This window comes from Macrosteles quadrilineatus, unplaced genomic scaffold (assembly GCF_028750875.1).
Source record: "Macrosteles quadrilineatus isolate MER2022 unplaced genomic scaffold, UCM_ALF_1.0 Scaffold_4__1_contigs__length_99947679, whole genome shotgun sequence".
NCBI classification, from domain to species: domain Eukaryota; kingdom Metazoa; phylum Arthropoda; class Insecta; order Hemiptera; family Cicadellidae; genus Macrosteles; species Macrosteles quadrilineatus.
This window is the reverse complement of record NW_026542597.1, coordinates 19073705-19088239: the sequence shown is the minus strand read 5'-3', so window position 1 is coordinate 19088239 and position 14535 is coordinate 19073705. Positions and strand designations below refer to the sequence as shown.

The 14535-nt window shown below is 32.2% G+C and overlaps 1 protein-coding gene across 1 annotated transcript in view; it reads right to left on the bottom strand.

Annotated features, from left to right (window-relative positions):
- LOC128992785 (uncharacterized) overlaps positions 1 to 14535 on the bottom strand; it is a 195664-nt gene that overhangs the window by 128967 nt on the left and 52162 nt on the right. The gene's annotated exons all lie outside the window — the stretch shown is intronic.

The following is a 14535-nucleotide window of genomic DNA, read 5'->3' as shown; positions in this document are numbered from 1 at the left end:
TGTATATTTCAAAATTATTAGAAGATAATAAAAAACCGTTAAAAGGTGATTTATAAAAATAAAAGGGTTAGGATTAAAGTGCACATACTTGACTATAACATCAGAACAACGATAAGAATCTACAAACACACAACTACTACACATTTTACAACCACACAACGACTATGTTAGACTTTCGAAGTACCATAAAAACTAAGGTTTATAGAAATTCTGCATTACAAATATTGAAAAGTCAAAAACATCCGTAATAACCAATAACATCCCAGGTTACTTGGCCTCTAAAGTAATGCATAAGTTCAACATAAGGATATTTTTGTTGTGGTTTAATCCATATTTTTTTCTTATTGAATTACTGATGATAAACCTATAGTAAAAGTTATCTGAACGAAATTGGAAAACGTGGCCAAACTTTTACAAAGGTACGTAAATTAACAGAAAAGAATCGTCAGATCATATTTGTATGTCTGCAAATGCTCACAATAGGTGTCACAAACGGTTATCATAGGTTACAGCCATGCTTATCAATAAAAACTGTTGAATAAGATTAATTCATTAAAATGGAAGTACAGTCACAAACTTTAACTGCAAAAAAGTACTCGACCATGAAGTATTTTAATGGTCACCAAAGTACACAAGCCTATTACGTACATTACTTGGTTTATAAACGCTTTTCGACCTAATTAGTTCTAGATATTAATTTATTCAAAAAAGGGTCAAATCTGGTTGATTGAAATACCTATTAATTTTTTTCACACATTTAATTTATTATGAATCATATTTACAAACATTTTACAAGGGCTGTGTAGAGAGTGCATCTTAATTTTTGTGACGGCCTGAAAATTTTTGCCCAACAATTTAAAATAAACATTTAATTGTGATATCCTGGATACATTAGCCGCAACCCACTCTCCCAAAATTCGAATAATAACCCGACAACATAGAACTTCGATACAATAGACGTTAAAAGCAAAACAATGTCTTCAAGCGGTAACTACTCAAATATACTTGTGGCATGGATTATTTTTAAGACGCCTATGCGACGCCGGATGTCCTCCAGACATAGAATGCGCTGACGATGCGGTAGGCGTTTGCAAACACACCTTTGGTTATCGACAAGCTCCCTTATTTTCAGAAATGTCCAAAAGAATCAAGCGGCATCACCAGATGAAACTTATCACAAAAATTGAATTGTATGACTTGTTGCTTAGGTCACGTTTTCACGAAGAAAGCGTTGGCAAAAGAAGACGACATACAGTAATCCGCTGTTAACCACGATCTAAGCTCCCAACTGTCACGTCTCTCATCCCTAAATTATACATGGACCATTTTAAATTGTAGGGTACTCAATAGTTTCCCATAACAAAATAAACTTAAGTTAAGAGAAAATAGTTATGGCCTACATTAGAACTCAAACATTTGTAAGATTCAAAATAGGATCACAAATGATTTAGAATCCACAAAACGTTCGCTTGGTTCACCTATCGTCCTCTAGGGAACCATGTATCAAACAACACTTTCCATGCGAATTTCATGTTTTCGGTACCTATATTATATGCTAACAATAAGCACAATAAGCAATAATGTGTAAGTCTATTTAAGATTATTCCTGACAAACCTTTTTCCATTTTACCACAACACAAAGTTTAACTGTAAATAAAACATATAAAAACATTCAATCTGGTATTTGGTAAAATCAATTTAAAAAAATATAATATATATATATATATTATATATATGTTATATATATATTTTATAAATAACATATATATATGTTATGTATATATATATTATATATATATGTATATATGTATATATATATATATATATTAAAATATGTATTTTATTGCTTAACCCTGGTAATTTAGTCATTTCTGAACGCAACGTAGAATAGTTTTGTATTAAATGTTGGTTGGTATGACTGTCAGTCATGCTAGTTGGTTGTAAGCACTATCATACAAATCATTCCGTCATTAAATTGAAAATGAGATGAGGCAAATGAAATACCGATTTCAGTTCTCCCCTAACACAACTAGAGGTTGGTTGACAGTCCACTGTCAATACATGTCAACATTCAATGTAAACACTTGTGACAATGACAACTCAACCATACTGACTGGCCAAAGGTCTTGTTTAAGAACTGATTCACTGTTGTTCACCTCAAACTAAATCTATTTATACGTGAAGTTTAAATTAAATCAGTGATCACTACCTTGTTTACCTCACATTCAGGAACACCCATATTAATAAGGGTACAGTCACCACATAATAAATCATCCTCAAGTGATTGAAGATGTTGAAGAGAATGTAAATAATGTCGACTTAATAACCACGAAAGTTTGAAGAATCAGCTCTCTTTTTGAATCATACAGGGTGATTATCGAGAAACGCATGTTTTTCAAATAACGAGTAGGTACTCAGGCAATTCAGATAAAAAATATATTTATAAGTGGAAAATCAGTGTACACAATATGCAATTTCAGAACAAAATTACCAACAATTTAGTGTTTAAATATTACATCTCTGACCACCTTTTGCTTGGTATGGAATTCCTTCATCGAACATTTCCTACGAGAGTTGGTGATGTCACTTGCTCTTCTCGCTCATCGGATATTACAATTCCAGATCTCTTTCTATGGGTTTTTATCTAGAGTTTACATAAACAAACCACAAACAATACAGGAGCTTAAAGAAGCTATTCGCCAGGAAATCTACGCCATTCCTAGAGACATGTTAGGAAAATCCGTAGCAAGTTTTAAGGAACGCCTCCAACACTGTATCCAAGCAGAAGGCGACCACCTTGGAGATGTAATTTTCAAACGCTAAATTTTAAGTAATTTTACTCTGAAATTGCATATTGTGTACACTGTTTTTCCACTCATAAATATATTTTTTCCCTGAATTGCCTGAATACTCGTTACTTGAAAAACATGCGTTTCTCGGTGATCACCCTGTATTACTGGTATTTTCTTAAACACTCTCATACTTTCTTGTAATTAAAACATGCACTTTACAAGCTGTGGTTTTGAACATACTTCACGTAATTGTGTTAGTCACATGCAAATGATTTAGTTAGGTATTGTAAATTATATTGTAAAATTAAAGAATATGTTTTGTGGCTTGTTGAGATTTATAGTTCCTTGTTTTAGATCCATTGGTTTAACGGTTACTATTCGAACAGACAAAATGGTTATCGTGTATGAACATGGTATTTGCACATTCAATTCGAATACTAATTTAGTAAATAGCAGGTAAGTTATTTTTGACTTGACTAACTAAAGTTACAAAGACTGAAACGACATTAGCAGTAAAGGTCAAAAGTAAGATCGCCTGGAGAGGAGCACAAAATAAACACTTTACACTTTGAACTAAGTCGAGGATTATCAAGCTTTTCTAAAGTAATTTCAGCTGTAGCACACTCGAATAGTATTAAATTATTTTAGTATTCAATCTTTTCAATTTTCATTACTGGACATTTTTACTTAGCTAAATAGTAAATGTTAGTTCATAATTCGAAGTGGATGGCATTCATTTCTCTATATTGGCATTTAAAAAATGTTGGTTCTGAGAAAAAACAATCTTACCAGAGAGTATCACCAGTATTTTTTTATGTATAACCATTTCTGTAGTTTTTATTGTTGGCTGGTTGAAGGGTGAAAAAAAACAGATTTAGAACAAATCAGGTAACTTTGTAAGATTTCGGTACTACATTTCAACGTCAAATAAACATTTGGGGGAGGGGAGGGGCTCAAATTTAATTCCAAGCAAACATGAGAAATCTCCCTCAGGCTTAATCCGATTCAATAAGCTACAAAACTGTTTTGGTGATTTGATTTAACGAAATAACATTTATAATTACATTTTTGATATTCGCTTTGGATTTAATATTGGATACAAGTGACGGTCATTAAGATTTAGGCATTTGCAAAGATTGCAGAACTTGCTTAGTTTGCTAGGAGTATTATTATTTTTTTAAATAAAGTATTCACAAATTACTAATAGGAATTTTGACTGTTACAGAACTTTTAGTGGCGTTCTATTTGGAAATCATGAAGAAGTGATACAATGAACAATGTTGGTTCTAAGTTTAAACTGATTATTGCAGTTTTAAATCTGGAATAAGAATAATCCAAAATAATATTCGATTTTACCTCTTAAGTTTCCTTCAAACGTATGTGGGTGCTTTGTATATATTTGGTACAAAAATGTGATCTATATGTACTTGTCACCAAAATAAGTGATAAAACACCAACAATAAAAACAAGTACAGTAAAAGTATATAAAGGCACTCACTAATTAAACTACTAATTGCACTTACTAATTACACTACTAATTGCATTTACTAATTACACTACTAATTGCACTACTAATTGCACCACTAATTGCACTACTAATTGCACCACTAATTGCGCTGCCGGTTAACTAGTAATTTGTAACGAAAATTTGAAAAAAATAGTTTTTTTCTATTTGAATTGTTAGTTTAGTTTTAACTGTGAAAAATTTACTTTGTATCCGATGTAAAAAGAAAGCTAAAAAACCAAATTAAAAATACCAATAAAAAACATTTTGAGTAAATACGTTTTGGGATTACACGGTAAGATGATGTATTTGTTTACATATTTAAAGAAGGAGTAGATAGAAACACCGAAACTACATTAGTCTACCAATAGAGTCATTGTATCGCCCGAAGTGCTACAAAAAGTAAACACTCGAAAGCTTTTAACCAAGTCGAGAATAGTAACTACTTAAGTCGTTTTAATTACGTTTTATTACAAAAGTTAGCCGCTTTATCTTTATTATTTAAAACTAGTTATTTGGAAAAGAAATGATTACTAGAGCCTTGTGACTAATTTAGTTTTGAAGGTGTCATAAGATCATGTTTATCCTACAAAAAAAAAATCTGACATATAAACTTAAAACTGCTGTTTTTGATCACAAACATTATTTGTTTCACATCTAAGTGTGACAAAAGGGCAACACCCTTTATGGTGCCAAAACGTTTGTTTATTTAACTTTTGAAAGTTTCTATAAATTTTCTATAATATCTGCACAGACACTGCAATAGTGATAGGATAAATAACTTCTAAATACCTCTTTAACTTACTAAAGTGAAGATCGCAAGTATACTTAATGATAAAATGGGAATGGCAAAATATAAAAAGAATTAGGCTAATTTGAACTATTTCAGCTCTAACAACTGACATACCAAAACCTCTCTTACGTTAGAACATTTAAGTTATCTGTTTATTTGTATCGGATTCGGGTAAGGTCTAATAAATACAATAATATATCAAAATAAAATTCCTGTAATTTTATAAACATAAAATATATGTGATTTTTAAAACATTAAAGTGCATGTTACATTTAAGTACATAACACAGATTGGTTGAATATTTGTATGAAACACCTACATATTCAGTACCAATTGTACTTTTTATAGAGAGGTTAATTTGGAAAATTGTATTAAACATTACCGAATCTTAATTGTTTATTGGTCAGCAAAAACATTACTATTTTGAAAGTAAACAGTTATTGACGCAATAACTAAAACCGTTTGGAGTCATTATAGAAAATCTGGATATGGATGTAAACATTTAATTCGTCACTTCTACAACCATAACGACACTGGATCTAGCGAAGGAGTTAAAATGGCCCTTTAAGGTTTTGGAGGCCATAAACTGCTTGATAAGCTCTTGGTCTTACAGTAAAGCACCTTGTGCTTGTGTATAACTCTCCAGCACTCAATCACACAAATAGGATGGATTTTTAGAGGTTACAAGATGTCATTTAACAAGTGTAAAAAAAATACATATATATATATAAATTGTAACATCGAGGGGCTTTATTTTTTAAGCTCTTAAGAGGTACTTTGCTTAGAACGTTAGTTGAGTGTTGAGTGCCATAGCTTAATGTTAGGGTAGCATGGTGAACAAATGTTGTTAAAACCATTGAAAGTATTTTGAAAGTATATTGAAAGTAATTTGAAAGTATATTCTGTGATCAAGTCTAAATTCAAATAAAAAATTAAGCAAGAAGAAAAGTTGACATTGAGCCTTTTTTGGTCCTAGGCTCTAGTCGGAATCGATTTCACATTACTTCAGGCTAGACCTAGGCTATGGGTAGTGGCATTATCACTTATTTAAAATCCCTTGTTAAGTATATGCTGCTAGCGAGCAGGCACTTTCCCAGACGTGGCGCTAGTCGCCACAATCATATACACTTGGACTTGGTTTAGAGGAATTTGAAGTCCCATACTCTAACACTAGACCAGCTCGCTCCCCGGCACAATGAGAATGCACATTGAACCATTGCTTATTGTAAGTAACCCTGAGAAACATTTACTACAGTAAAAGGGTCTATTAGCCAAATGCAATTTTTCTCACAGGGTTGAAAACTATTTTGTTTTATATGGTAAAAGCTTACAGGTTAACTGACAATTTAATTCCATCCCATATAAGACAAATGAATTAACACATGCCTTCTAACACCGTTCTTTCGAAGGAATCTACGCCAACACGAGAAACGAGATTTTCATAAATATATCAATAGCACTAATTCATTTCTTTTCATTTCATACTATTCATTAATTCACTCACTAGCACAAAATCACATAAATAATGGATACATTTTCCTAACTGTACCGTAATAATACTAGCTGTTACCCATGGGCTTCACCCCTTTTGGATTCATAAGTATTTAAGTAAAAGTATTAATGAAACTATTGATTGGTTAAGTTAAGCTGTAATAAACAAAACAGAATACAGCAATACAAACAAATAATCACACCTGAATTTAATAAGGTAATAAATTACAAGAATAACATACAAATAAGTTCAGCTGGGGTATTTTTTTTACATTAGGTGTAAGGAAAGTTCCCTTTAGAAAGCAATACGACCTTAAAGGGCAGTGCAGTTAGTTTTGTGCAAGGTTTCTCGTCATGACGAACATTTTGAGTATATGGTTTATGGGGGTGTGACTTGTAGTTTTCTCAAAAGTTCATGGGTACTTTGGGCTTTATATATGAATTAATTTCACAAACATTTAAACAAAAAGTAAGATATTCATGTTACGATCACATTAGACACTAGCAGTATACTAGTTTAATTCCTTGTTATAGTCACAGTTATCATGTTCAATAACTTAATGAAAGATAATGTTTTGTTAATGTAGTGCCTGACTAAAAGGTGATACATTACAGGGAAACATAGTTAAAACAAACAGTTTTTATGTGTATTCCATCAGAAACCACCGTCAAATCTTGCTGAAAAAGTTGATCACATCAAACTATAAATGCATGTCGAAATTCCTTCCAGGTTATTCTTGGGCTGTGAGATACAAGCAGCCTATGTGTAAGGGCAGTGTCAAAGTTATTTTTTAGGGGTTTCAAATAATAGTTAAATATTAATTATATATAGTTCAATCCTCCAATATTATTAAAATTAATGTCAAAATTAAAAAAAAAAAATATTTTATCAAGCATGTTAAACATGTGTAGAATAACCTACGTGCCCCATGTTGAGTGTTGAAGATAAGTTTTAACAGTTTTGTCGTATTGCAGCACGTAAACAATGTTAGTTAACTTTATATGGCTCCCATTTATCTGCGTTGAGTATCATTAAAACTCGATGTTACGTTTTGACCTTCACCCAGGATGAAACCTAATTTAATACTTGTGTTTAATAACTTAACAAATACTTGAAGCAAAATTACTATCGTTAGCAATGCAAACAGCAATTAGAAGCCGGTAACAAGTTCGTTAGTTGCAAAAGAAAACAAAACTAAATAAAAATATACAAACTGCATAATGTTTTACAACTTATTCTAACGGTGTGTATAAATAGGTTGTTACACATTTTAACTAAAATCGTCGTTTCCCTTATAGCCAAACAAGTTTTAGCCAAGCCTTTAGTTTGTATAATAAAGGGAATACGAAAACTTATACGTTCAGATTCACTCATGTTTTTGTAGGCAACAATAACAACTTTGATTTGTAGAGAAAGAAAATTCCTTACAGCTTCAATACATAGATGGAAATTGGCAAACAACGTTTTTTGTAAAGCTGAGGTAGTGTTTTATAAAATGAATGAAAAAAGTACATTATGGAAAGTGCTTTACTTAAAATATTTGTACGTATACGGCAAAAAGGGAACAAATGTCGACTCTGAGGTGTAAGTAGCCCACCTTTAAACATTTCATGTCCTTAGAATGGGTAACGAAAAACGATTATCTATTTACAGGTCGAGAACAAGTCCCGTTCGACACCTAGAGTCACCGGTCCCCCAGTGTGGCGAGGTGTTGCCGCTGTATATATGCTGCTGCCGAGACACAACATTCCTGCGAGAACCAAACTTTTACGTCCTATATTCGGGCTTATACTTAATAATATTTCAAGAAGTTTAAGTGTAATTGTTAAAAGTGTATACCGTTACCTACGAATGCCATATGTTGTTGGATGAAGATACTTTTTAACAGTTTTGTCGTATTGCAGCACGTAAACCTTGATAGTTAACTTTATATGGCTCCCATACATCTGCGTTAAGTATGATTATAAACTCTATGTTACGTCTTGACTTTCAATTAAAATTTGATAAACAGACGTTTTTTAACCCTAAAATGTTAACAAATTATCAGCAGGTTTTAAATAAGCATACTGTATTATCTCTTGTTATATTTTTATATGTATTCTTTGGATATCTTTCTTTAAAGGTACAGAGCGAGCCAATTAACAAATGTGTTACTTTGAAATTCTGTACTTATTTAATTCATTTTATTAACGGTTCAAAATCATCATGATAATGTTGTATTTGAAATGGTTACCACAAAATCGTAAAAATAGGAAAAAATTATATAAAGCCTAAATTTTTTAAGATTTCCTACGTAGTTAGTTTAGTGTTAAAATTTTTTAAAAACAATTTTTTTCCATTTTAAACTAGTGAAAAGTTTAAGAACACATAATAAGTACACTAAGCTAGTGACAGTGTGTGCTTATAGAAGCACACACTGTCACTAGCTTAGTGTACTTATTATGGATACTGTACAAAAAGAAAACAACTGTTATAGAACAGTTGTTTTCTTTTTGTACAGTGACGCGATCATTCCATAATTAAAATGTTAACCATAACTATCATAGTAAAAATAAAATAAAAGTTAAAATAGTGGGAAATGTAAAGGAATTCTGTTAAAATAAACAGGTAAATCACGAAACTATTCTTTGAGCTCTTAAAATAGTACTGCGATAAATTCCCGATGACAAATTAAAAAGTTCCAAGGAACAGTTTTAAACAGGGTGTTTCCAAATTGTCTGGACACATTTTCTGGACTTGTTCCTTGGGCTAAGACAAACATAAAATGTCATATAAGTATGGTCTAAAATGCCTAGATTTCTGTTTGTTGGTCTGTTTGTAATTTTTAAGAATTATTTTATATCTTGGCCATTTTTCGAGTTAGACATTTCAAAATTGGTATAAATGTGTATTTACGTAGGTGAAAAGAGCTTACAAAGCTTTGTTCCAATATCTCTAGCCGTTACAATATGGGGGCAATAAGAAAATTGTTCTTAGGATTAAAAAGATAAAAAATTAAATCCAAATCAATTGAGACCTAGTTTGGTTAAATCGGATGACAAACAACCGAGTTATAAGTTGTTTTTTACATTCGCTAACGCAATTTAATAGGACTTCTATATTGTTCATTTGTTATTTTACAGAACAGTACCTAAGGTAGTCCTATTAAATTGCGTAACTGAATGTAGAAAAAAATTGATAACTAGGTCATCCGATTTTAACAAACAAGGTCTCATTTGATTTGGACTTATATTCTCCATCTTTTTTTCACAAGAAAGATTTTCTTAATATTAACGGGTTTCATGAAATTTGGCATTCAAGATCTTAAATGGCCGCCATATTGAAACAGCTTAAGATATTGGAACAAAACTTTGTAAGATTTTTCACCTACCAAAATACACATTTATTTATACAAATTTTTAAATGTATATCTTCAAAAATGCTAAAGATATAAAGTAAGTCATACAAATCACAAACAGACCACCAAACAGAAATCTAGGCATTTTAGACCCATTAGGCATTATAGCTCAGTATTATGTAAATATAGTTAACAGTAAAAATTGCTTCCAGTAGTTTTATTTTAACGGTATGCACATTAGACCTATGGTAGTTTTTGCGAACTTCTTTTATGTAATAATATACAAATGCATTCTAGAAGAAAGAATTTTGAGCAACGAACTAGTCCCAAGTATAACACGTACTTTTAAAAGAACAAGGGTAAGGAAGAAATGAAAATGGCGGAGAAGTCCTTTAAAGTAGCTTCTGATGAGCTGCTTTCCCAACACCTACTTGAGTATGCAACGAAAGTTTTAAAACTGTGTAAACTTATTTAAGTTTAGTTTGAAGACAGTTTGAGTTAGCATATTATTGTGAGTTGTATGTCACAACTTCGTTTAACATTTCTGCTGTCTTAAAAAAATCAGATTTTAAACAGCATACATTTTGCTTAGATTACGTTTCAATGCCCGATTCTACTCTTTATGAACATAATAAGGTGAAAAATATTTGTTTTTATTGGAAGGAAAAAATAATAAAAGGAACAAATATCGACTCTGAGGTGTAAGTGTTCCATTCCCTTGCTTTGTATGTAAGCTTGGGCTTGGTTGGTTGCGGTATGTTATTTACATGTCGAGACCAAGTCTCGTTCGACACCTAGAGTCACCGGTCCCCTAGTGTAGCGAGGTGTTGCCGCTGTATATATGCTGCTGCTGGGACACAACATTCCTGCGAGAACCAAACTTTTGCGTCCTACTTTTCGTGCTTACACTGTTTATATTGTAATAACACTATCAATAAAGTTTATAAACATCTTATAAAAACGTGTTAAAACTTATTACAAGCTTGAAATTTACAAACTATCAATAAATTATTAGGGTGATTTATTATTCTTGAAATTTCTACGACTTGTGATAAGTTCACTTATGAACGTGAAACTTACAGTGTAGATTTCAGGTAAGCTTTAATAGTGCTAGATAATCTTTGCTAACTTTGAAAAGTGTATGAATTCAACATTTAAGAATAGAAAAATGTAAGCAGAATTGATTGTATCAAATATATATCTTATATCATATTTATATATTTATTATTTATATTTATATATCTAACATCAGTATCAAGTAAAATAATAACGTTAATGTACAGTTCTTTTTACTCTATCATAGTACAAAAATCGTTTCAACGGACTCGTTAACGAAGTGTTTTATATATAGAGGCACACGAAAACCACATTAAAAACTACGCCTTTGCTTGAATATGTGACAATTGTGATGTATTTAACAGTTTACAGACTAAACTCATATGGTGGGGTTAACCTGCTTAATCAACATTACTTGTTAATTAGAAGCTTGTTTACGGTCAGCCTAATCAGTAGCCCTGGGATTCGCCCGGTAATGAAAATCATACAGTTTTTGAGTGATAATATTCAGAAACTATTGTGCCAGATATAACAGCTTATATCACAATATGTGTATTACGGAGTAGCTGAGCTTGAACATTTGGTAATTCTTCTAGATCTAGATACTTACAAAACGTTTTACAAAAGAGCCTTCTTCATATAAAGCTTTAGGCAACTGATTTAACTAAGTATGTGTAATATTAATACAGTAGCTCATATCTGGGATTCAGCTCCTGTTGATCTTTGATATCGGGTTTTAAATGTTTTATACTTACTTGAATAATTCAAAAGTCTTTTAGCCCAATAATCAAGAAGTGTGTTAAAGATAACTAATTCATTTAAAGAAAGATATTACACCTCTCCATTTACACTAACAAAATTGTTTGAAATCAACTTTGCAAATAATTATATGTTTCGTGATACATTTGAATCGTATGAACGAAAACTAATGCGTCCGTCACTTACAATCTAAATTAATTTATTTTCAATAACAAATTACTTAAGAATGCAATTTTAAGACGATTTTATATGAGCAAATTACTTCCCTGTAGAGTGTAGGATGGATACAACTTATTACAGTTTTGCCATATTGCCACGTAAACCTTGTTAGTTAACTTAACTTTATATGACACACGTTTCCGTGCTCGAGTAACTTTAAAGTGCAATTTCCTCCTCCGTTAAAAGCAATTCATATGCATTTCAAACATGGTAAGGTACTTTTTACTTTCCTATCAGAAATTTCATAGCCCATCAAGTATCACAACTTTTTAGCCATCCATTTCAATTCTATGTTTATGAAATGTATCTTAAAAGCGTAATTTTAAATGTTATGAAAAAACCGAGCTGTTAATTTATATAGTTCATATAAAATGTACAATGTTTCAAGAAATATATTTTTAAACTGACTAATATAATATTTTACACAGCAGTTATTAAGATTCCCATGCCATTGAACATTTAACCACACTTCACCTAACTATGAAAGCGTACGTAATGCGCTGTAACCAAAGTAAATATATTGTGGTAAACAATGACCTAAAATGCAGCTTTTGACATCCTAAAAGTCGTTTATAGAGGCTGAATCTTTTACACTATATATATGTCTAATAGTATATTACCTAACCAGATCCCGTTGAAATCCTAAAATATATGACGATTGTGAGACATTCTTAGTATCCCTACGTTATAAAACTGACACAACACATTTAGTAAGATAACAAAACGCACGCTATGTTTGTAACCGAATTGTAATTTAATTGGCACAGTGTAAACACACATTCCTCTAAACGTAGTATCAAGTATGATACAAGGGTATGTTACAAGGTTAGAGAAGGGGTGGGTTACAAAGCAGACCACTAAGGGTATGTTTACCAATCATCAGAGGAGTACAATGTCTGTGGATATGTTAATTACGGCGCTGGAATGCTACAATGAGGAATTACAATTGTTTTGTACTTCAAGACCTTGTGGGTTCTTAGAGGTTTAGATTAGATTTGAGTTACGTTAAATACTGTTTGAAAAAACCAAACTGTGTATTGTGTCAGGTATAAAATTTGACAACTTGGGACCATTTTAGTGAAGCCTGTGGTTAATCCAAGAATGCAGACATTATTTAATCATTGAAGGTTTATAATACCCCCCTTTGAATCATTACAAATTTACAAAATTTAATTATATAACCACGACACTGTATTGATAAATTTGTTTTTCACTAATCTGCTTTATTTTAAACTAGCTGTAACCCGCGGGCTTTGCCCCGTTTAACTTCTTAATTTTCAAGATTATCTCGTTCGCATGGCTCAATCACGTCCTGGTTGAAATTTGTTCGCTACGCTCACTCACCTTTAGGTTGGAGCTCGTTCGCTGCGCTTAATTGCCTTCAGGTTAGCTCGTTCGCTACGCTAACTCGCCTCCAGGTTGGAGTTCGTTCGCTACGCTCACTCACCTTTTGGTTGCAAATTAGCTGTTGTCATAAATGTAAAAGAAATAATAGTGCTGCACCCTGTTGGTAATTCTTGTAACTTTAATGATATTGAACATCATAGAACAGAACCAACTTGTTTAATTGAAACAGCTGTTAAGATTCAATAATTCCATTTCTCATAAGGTTAACATGGGAAACTCCAGAGCCACTGGGGCGGAGCCCGAAAGGATTTTTGAAATAAGAATATGCCTATATGTTAATCGGGAATGTGAGCTATCATCATGCCAAATTTCAGCCCAATCCGACCAGTATTTTTCGCGTTCACTTGTCACAAACATACATCCATACATCCATACATCTATACATCCAAACTTTTTCATTTATAATATTAGTAGGACTAGCTGTAACCCGCGGGCTTTGCCCCGTTTAACTTCTTAATTTTCAAGATTATCTCGTTCGCATGGCTCAATCACGTCCTGGTTGAAATTTGTTCGCTACGCTCACTCACCTTTAGGTTGGAGCTCGTTCGCTGCGCTTAATTGCCTTCAGGCTAGCTCGTTCGCTACGCTAACTCGCCTCCAGGTTGGAGTTCGTTCGCTACGCTCACTCACCTTTTGGTTGCAAATTAGCTGTTGTCATAAATGTAAAAGAAATAATAGTGCTGCACCCTGTTGGTAATTCTTGTAACTTTAATGATATTGAACATCATAGAACAGAACCAACTTGTTTAATTGAAACAGCTGTTAAGATTCAATAATTCCATTTCTCATAAGGTTAACATGGGAAACTCCAGAGCCACTGGGGCGGAGCCCGAAAGGATTTTTGAAATAAGAATATGCCTATATGTTAATCGGGAATGTGAGCTATCATCATGCCAAATTTCAGCCCAATCCGACCAGTATTTTTCGCGTTCACTTGTCACAAACATACATCCATACATCCATACATCTATACATCCAAACTTTCTCATTTATAATATTAGTAGGATAAGGGTTAGTTTGTAACTATAACACAACCTCACTCTAAACTGCTTCTTGATATTTTAATCCACGCCCTATATTATCGACTTAACAAGTATAACCTTCGTCAATATTTGTATGTAGCATTTGAAACTTAAAACGCCTTATTATAATTGAAGCTAACAATCTTTGGTTTTA